Source organism: Pteropus vampyrus, unplaced genomic scaffold, assembly GCF_000151845.1.
Source record: "Pteropus vampyrus isolate Shadow unplaced genomic scaffold, Pvam_2.0 Scaffold135, whole genome shotgun sequence".
Taxonomy (NCBI): domain Eukaryota; kingdom Metazoa; phylum Chordata; class Mammalia; order Chiroptera; family Pteropodidae; genus Pteropus; species Pteropus vampyrus.
Window position 1 is genome coordinate 2,633,698 of NW_011888916.1, and position 8,109 is coordinate 2,641,806.

The 8,109-nt window shown below is 50.8% G+C and overlaps 1 pseudogene; it reads right to left on the minus strand.

Moving 5' to 3' along the window:
* Positions 1-370: 370 nt before the first annotated feature.
* Positions 371-479, minus strand: LOC111744486 (annotated as a pseudogene).
* Between the last annotated feature and the right edge of the window lie 7,630 nt (positions 480-8,109).

Here is an 8,109-nt window from a genome sequence, read left to right on the forward strand (position 1 = left end):
TGAGTTGGACCTGAACAGGTGCTCCTCCTGACTGATGTCACTAACTCTCCACCTCATGCCCGCCTAGTTCCTATCCCCTGCTTCTGCTGCTCTTGGTCCCTCTGTGCCTCTGTTTCTATCTCCCTGTCTCTTCATGTCTAACTCTGTTTCCCCATTGGCCTGTGAATCGGTGTCTCTGTCTGACTCTGTATCTCTGTCTGTCTCTGTCACTCTATCTCTGGCTCTTGCTTGTCTCTCTTTGTCTCCAATTCTCTGTCGATGAATCCTGATGTTGCTCAGTCTGTGTCTCTCTGTCTCTGTCTCTAGGCTTGTTTTTCACCCCTGGATAAGCCTCTACGTGGCTCTATGAGGTTGATTTTTTTTTTTTTTACACCTACAGCATCTGGTCTTCCTATGTGGTCTCCCATCCAAGTACTAACCAGGCCCAACCCTGCTTAGCTTCCGAGATCAGGCTTGTTCAGGGTGGCATGGCTGTAGACTTCTATGAGGTCTTTATGCTCAGGTTGGAAGGTCACAGTAGAGCAAAACTGAATAGAGAGGGGAAGCTGGCCTGTCTCGAAGCTCAAAGACAGGGGATCCTGGATGCTCAGTGTTCCCTCTGGGGGGCTTTATCCTTCTGAGTCTGCACTTTGACTCAGTCTGGGTTAGGCCAGGGGCACTCTGAAAGTTTTCAAAGGCTTAGCCTCCCCTTTTAGACTATTTCAAGTGTAGGGCTTTGTCTCTATTCAGATAGGTAGCCAATCTCTCTATACCTTCCCATCTCCTTTTTTCTCCATTTTTACCCCATGATAAGCAATAGAGTCAAGCAAACCTAAGTTCAAGTTCTGGACATACTCTTAATAAGCTCTGTGATATTTTGGGTAAGTTATTTGATCTCATCCAGCCAAGGACATCCTTTTCAGCTTTAGAATGGAGATAGGATCAGTCCCTATCTCTCCGGATTGTGATGAGGATAAAATGAGACCAAGACTGTAAAACACTAAACATAGAGCCTGACTCAAGAACTGGAAGCCATTTTTATTGCATTTCCCCACTTATTTGTTTATAGAGCCTAATACGGGCCTAGGCCCACAGGAGTTTTATTGAATAAATACAGATTTCTCTGTTGTTCATCTCCTTTCTTTCCTTCTGGCTCCATTTCCTTCTGTCTTCTCCATCTCTATGCTTGGAGAGTCTGGATCATAAGAGCTGCTTGAGCACCTTCTATGTACTCAGCCTTGATCCTGGTTCTGCAAATGGTGACAGGCTCTGTAAACCATGATGAGATCTAAATGTGGGGTTTGGCTCTACAAATAGAGATGGTCTTTGTGAAGTCTTGGGCTCTGAAAATAGTAACATACTCTGCAAATTATGATGGGATCTGTAACAGTGACAGGCTCAGAAATCAGTGATGGGATGTGCTCTGCAGATGGTAATGGGCTCTGCAAACACTGACGAGCTTGGCATATAATTTAAGGCTCTGCAAACAATGATAGACTCAGCAAACAATAATGGGCCTTGTAAATAGGGACAGGCTCTGCAAATGGTAATGGGTTTTGCAAACAGTGATGGGAGTGGCAAGTTGTGATGGGTCCTGGAAAAACTGAAGACTAGTTCTTACCTGTCAAGGACAAGAGGGGACCTGTGGGTACCTAAAGAACAAGGCTGTCTCAGTACCATGGACAGCAAGATCCTTCTTCCTCTTCTGGCCCCAGCTAGAGCTCATCTGTCCATTTATTCATTGGTACTGGGTGTGTGTTGCGGGGTGAGGATGGGAGCCAGGGGATAGAGGATGTATTGAAGGAGAAATGGGACAAGGAGAGGAATGAAGCTGTGTACCCACCCTCAAAGATTTTGATAGGTTGAGAAGACAGACTTCTAAGAAGCCAAATGGGGGGGATTGTGTCTATGTTGACAAATCTATTCTCAGCTCAGCTATCTGTGAGGTGTAAGGTGTCTTTCCACATCAGAGGCTCTCCGAATGCTAAAAGGGTGTTTAAACCACACTGGGCTCCTGCGGGAACTGAGAAGTCAAAGCACGTCTTGCAGGCTCCAGCCGAACTTAAATTCTAGCTGGCACCTGAATAGCTTTGTAGCAATTTAAATTTCTCTGTCTGTCCTTTCCAGATCTGGCCACATTGACAGGCCTGTATCACAGAGAATATTCACACTGCTCAGAGCGCAGGGCTTAGGGACGGCAGAAGCAAGAATCTATTCTGGGTGGGCTGCAAGTAACAATGCTGAGAATCTGATGGCAGCTGAGATTGGCAGAGGGATGATGATCTTGGAGATATAGAGAGCCATGGAGGTGGTGTGGTGCTAATGTAGTAATGAACTGGGGAGAGTGCTGGGGTGTTGATAATGGTGGTGGTGACAGGGAAATGATGGCGACAGTCAAAAGCTGGCAATACTGTGGGCAAAGAAGTAGACCCTAGTGGGAGATAGTTTGACACAGTAGCTAAGAATTTGGCCTGGGTTTGACTTCTGGTTCTGACATTCGCTAACTGTTTGACCTTGAGCAAGTTATTTAACTTTTCCGTGCCTCAGTTTCCTCATCTGTAAAATAGGGATAATAATATAGCCTACCTCATATAGAGTTGTCATAAAGATTAAATGAGTTAATATATGTAAAATAATTAGAATATGGCTTGCTACATAGCTGTTACTATTAAGAAAGGCAGTGGAGGTGGTAATGAAGTTGATAATGGTGAGAACAGGAATTATAATAACAATGATATAATTTAAGGAGTACTCACTGCACTATTCTAAGCACTTTATCTATAGTAACTTGTTAAATCATTTTAAGCCTATAGAGTAGCTAATATGATCCCCATTTTAAAGATGATGAAACTCAGGCATAGAGGGGTTGAAATAAGTGATCGAAGGTAGTAGTTGGAGGAGCTTCAGAGCTTGTGCTCTTGACCGCTTGCTCAGTGGTGATGCTGATGGAGATGGGGACAGTGAGTGCTGTGTACAGTGGACGATAGTAATGGAGGGGCCTGGGCAGTGGTGGTGGTGACCACAGAGCTAAGAGATGGCAACAGCGGTGGTGGTCCTGTAGTTGGTGCAGGGGCAGTGAAGTCCTGCCCCTAGAACATCCACTGGCCAAGCTCCCAGCAGGGCTTGTGGCTGCTGAGAGGGGGATCTGCCAGGTTTCTCTGGGTAGGAGGTAAGGGTTCCTGGCCTTCTGTAAGGTTCTGCTCTGAAAGCAGGTAGGAGAGCAAGGACCTCTCTATTTGTTCTGCAGCAGAGGGCTTTGGGTCTCAAACAGTGAAGTGAGATGGAAACAGGCAGACTCTCGGGGTACGGTGTGGTAAAAGGATCAACTGAGGATTCCCATTTGTCCTTCGCTCCCGGCCCCCTGGGATTTGGCATTCTCTGACCCCATCACTACTGGTCCTTGTGCTCTCTGTCAGTGCCTGGACTAATGTGGCAGAGAGCAGCAGAGGCAAGCTGCCCATCATGGAACTCTCTGGGTCTCGCCTGCCTGGTGCTGGCGCCGGCCTGCCTCCCGCTCGCTGCTGGCTGAGGTGGGAAGCCTTAATAGAGAATCCGCCTCTGCGCACAGTTCTCCGCCCGCCAGCCTGTCCCTATTATCAGCACCATCAAAGGCGGCAAATGACACTCTCGGAATCTTGACTCCAATCTGATGCCTGGTCCCTGGGGCCGCTGAGAGGCGCAGGCTGGCCAGGCTGGGGGGCTGAGGAGGGGCTGCACGGTAATAGGATGTGGCAGAGGACAGTCTATTAGCAGCGCTGCCACTGCTGATGAGCCCCCTCCCTGGCCCCCTGGCATCTCCATCTCAGCTCAGCTGGCATGGTAAAAGGGAGGGGCCGCTAGGAGGAGGGAGATGTTGGATTGGGCCATCTTTAAACCAGGACACCAGGCTCCTTTTGGAAACCTGGGTGTGGGGGGAGGAAGTTGGAGAAATGAGGCCACTCAGACACTTCCTTCTGACCATGTGCCTGGGGAAGAAGAGGAGTAAGAAGCAAGGAGTCAGTCTGAGGGTAGGTGACTTTTCCCATTCTTACCTGAGAGTATCCTGGGACTCCAGGTCGGAAAGAATCCTCAAGGGGCATCTCATCCAGCCTTCTTCTCCAGCCTCTTAAACTCTCTTAGACACAGGAAGCTCAGTACTTCCTAGCCACCTGTTTCATTGCTTAGTGCATCCTCACTTGGAGTCTAAATTGGCCTTTCTCGGTACCAGGGCTCTGTGACCCCTTAGGGGCACTTGCTCCACAACCAAGACAACCTCATGGAATTTGGAGACAGAAGGTCCATCTCAAGTCTGCTCAGCCAGCTCCTCATGCCTCCTCATGGCCACAGATCTTCTGGTCTTTGTGTAATGTGTGTGGGGAAAGTTCTAAGAGGCTGGGAGAGATAGTGAACAGAGATCTGAGTGAGTGAAGGACACCCAGATCCTAGCCCAGTTGATCTGCTGGGTGACCACGGGAGAGTTACACATTGCCTACCCTAACCTGCCTCCCTGCTTCCCCCCAGAAGGCCCTTGCTGAGAAAGGGAGATAAAGAAGCCAGCTCTTCTTCAGGGGGCTGAGCAGCTAAATGCTTTGGGAGGCAGAAATCATGAATTGGCTAGATGATCTGTACGTGTGGTCTGATTAACACTCCCACCACCCATGTATACATAGCACCAAGGGGATAGAAGATGAGGCTAAGAGTAGAAAGTGAGCTTGCCCTTTCTTTAAGCCTGGCTGTCTTCTCTGGGTCACAATACAGGGCTCTGTCTTGCCCTGAAGGGAACCTGGCAGGCTAGAAGTCTGAGAATTCCGGACTCCTGCCCAAGTGGACAGGGCTCTCTGTCTGGGCTTCACAACAGAAGACAAGGTCTGAGCCTGCCTGAGTGAGGATCTCTGGGCCAGGCATATGCTGAAGAGTGGAAAGGAGAGGCACCGAAGGCCTGCCCCCCGCCACCACCCCAAGGTCTGGGCCTCTGACCACAGCACTGAACTCAATCTGTTCTGCCCACTGCCCCCACCATGCCCCATAGTCCAGAGGCCACACACATCCAAGCTGTTTGCTTCTGCTGAGTGCCTGCCCTCAACGCCCCAGCAGGGGCCTGGCCATCAGTCACAGGGCTGGCTGGACACACAGTGCTGGATGTGCATCAGCAAACAGCAGGCGGCAGGAGGCACCAACTCTTGCCTTTGTTCACTCTGTACCTTCCCTGCCCTCTCTGCTCTTCTCTAGGTCACCTGTGTCTTCACCTGTGCACATCTCCCTTTCCCCATCATCTGTGTCCACCTTACCTGTCCTGCTCGATATTTCCTCTCACCTCCACCCCTCTGATCTGTCTTCCCTTTCTCCTCCCCATCCGATTCTTCTCCCTTGGCTCCTCTCCCCAGTCTCTGGGTCACAGTCTTCCCCTCTCTTAGCCAATTTCCTATGTTAGTCTCTCCTCCCCTTAAGCCCCCTGTGGGCTAAAAAGCCAAAATTCAGCCTATGAAACTCCATCAATGTGAAAACTGCCCCTATTTCAGCCAGGCCATTCCCTTCTCCAGGCAGCTGCCAGTGGAGAATCGGGACCCCAAGGAACAATAGGTTCTCTGTCCCAACCAAAGGCACCTGGGCGTGGGAGGTGAGAAGAGGAGGCCTTGTGCTGTTGCGGGGGTGGGGCGGAGTGGGGGAGTGCGGGGTACCTAGGATCTTGGAGGAGGCACCCTGGGGAGAGGCGCAGTTCTGGATGTCAGACAGCAGGGGGAGCCCAATCCTTTCTCTACTCTCCGAACCTATAGCTGTAATTACCCACAGCTGAAAAACCCACAGTTTTGAGTACACTGTGGGTGGGCACCCTAGAGGGCCCTCAGGAGAGAGTGAGGTTTGTTCCAGGCTGAATTTAGTCTTGTATTATTATCTTTTTAAAGAAAATCTTACCTGCTCTCCAGAATAACGTCTCTATTTGAAATCCTTCAAGGGATGCATTAGCTTGGGGCCTTAGACCTCTGGGAGAGAGGGAGGTTGAAGAGGTGCTGTCGTTCCCCTGAGGAGGGCCACCTCCCCTGTCCTAAACCTTTAGGGAGACTGGCATTCTGGTCTCCTCTGGGGAGCTAAGGAGTAAGAGTGTCCCCACCAACCCCAGTAAGAGTGCTCCCCTCTCATCTATCAGCAGTGTTCTCTCTCCACTGGACTTTTACACCTACACCATGGTGTCCCCAACAGACCTGTATGGTGCTCAGTGGTGCAGAGAAGAGGGAAGGGGCTGGGAGGGGTGGGCCATCCCTGTGTGACAGTGTGACTGTGTCTGTGACACATTAATAAATAGTATGTGCATGTGTGTGCCCAGGTGTGCGCGTGCGCGCGCGTGTGTTTGTGTGTGTGTGTGTGAGAGAGAGAGAGAGAGAGAGAGAGAGAGAGAGAGAGAGAGAGAGAGAGAGGTTTGTTTTGTTCTTTTCTCACTGAAACTTGAGATAGGTGCTGTAATACCCCCCTCACTTAGGGAAGGGTCTGAGACTGGGTGTGAGGTCAAAGCAAGTGTGTGTGACATTGACCCCAACAGGTGGAGCAGCCCCTTGAGGCCTATACCACCACCTTCTTTGTCCTCAGTGCCTAATAGTTCATCATTAAAGTTTCAATCCTTAAGAACAAAAGCACTGCTCCAGACTTGAATAATATCACAATTATGTTTCTGGGATGAGACAGCATGAGGGTCCCAGAAGTGGCTTGGAGAGGACCTAGGCTTCCTGAGATAGAAGGTGGCAGGGGAGACTTCCTGAAGAAAGCTAAACTTCATGGGGAGGGGTCTTTCAGATAGCTCTGTGGCCTGGGGCAGGCAGGAAGGATAGCCTGGTGTAGTCATTTCAGGGCTCATAAACACCTTTCTGGGCCTCCCATTATGCTGGGAACTGGAACTGAGATCCTTGGTGTCACCCCTACCCCACCCCCTCTGCCCCAAGCAGGCCATGGGAGGTTGGTAAATATCGTAATCAGATTAGTGGAGTAGAGACAGCAGAGGCAATGGTGGGAAAATGCTCTGGGCTAGCCTGGCCCCCACCCCTCTCTTGGGAATCCAACCCTCTTGCCTTGCCCAACCCCTCCCCTGTGAGCCCCAAAGCCATACTGGCTCCTCAGTGGTCTCTGCTGGCCTGGGTGACCCCACCTGGCTCTCTCTAGATCTGGTGGAGATTTCCGTATCTGGGATCTCCTCAGCCCAAGGGAGAGATAGGGCAGTGGAAAACCCAGCTCTGTTGACACCCCTCCCTCAGGAAGCTAGCCCTCTGGGTTGCTTTTATGAGACCACTGAGCCCAGCAGGGACCCCTGCCCTTCCTCTGGCCATGAGGATGTGCTCACCTGTGAGACCTAGATGAAACATCAGGATTCCAGGGTGATCACAGCTGGAGGGAATGTCTGGTGGAAGGCATGGGTTTACTGAGGGTTGAGAATCATTTTCTTCCTCAATCTTCTCCATGGCTAAGCTGAATGTGGGCTTGGGCACACAGTGTGCCAGGAAGCCTGGTCAGACGACATGGAATGGGAAAGCGATAGTCAGATATATCCTGTGGAACAGAGCAGGAGGGGAAGGGCTGGGAGAAGAGGGGTTGGTGTTCTATGGAGGCTGGAGATGGGGGCTGAGGGTGAGAGCTGGAGGGCCTGGAGGCTGGAGAGTTACCACTGGGGGCTGAGAGTCTGGAGGGTAGAGAATGGGAAGTTGAGGGAATGAGTCTGGAGGTTGGACTGGAGGTGAGAAATTGGGAGACAGAAGACTGGGAGCTACAAGATCTGGGTCTGGAATACTGAGGATTTGGATGTTGGAGATTTCGGGGAATTTAGTGGCTACAGGTTAAGAACTCAGGTTTTGGGGACTATGGTATTAGGGCCTGAAAAGAGGTTGAAATGTTTGGGGCTGAAGAACTAGGGGGTCAGTGGAGCTGAATGTGGAGAGGAAGGAAGTAGTGAAACACGTCCTCAAGGGAGAGCTGTCCCTGGGTGGATGGGAGGAAGTGAAGAAAGTCCCAGGCCAGGTCTCCCTCAGCCCCTATGGCCGAAATGGGGCCACTGCGAAGGGCAGCAGGCCTCTCCTTTTCGGGCTGTCAGAGTGGGTTAGGCTCGAGGAATTGGTTCTCTGGATCACCTCCCAGGAGCTTTGTTTGACGAAAGCGCAGGGATTAGTGGGA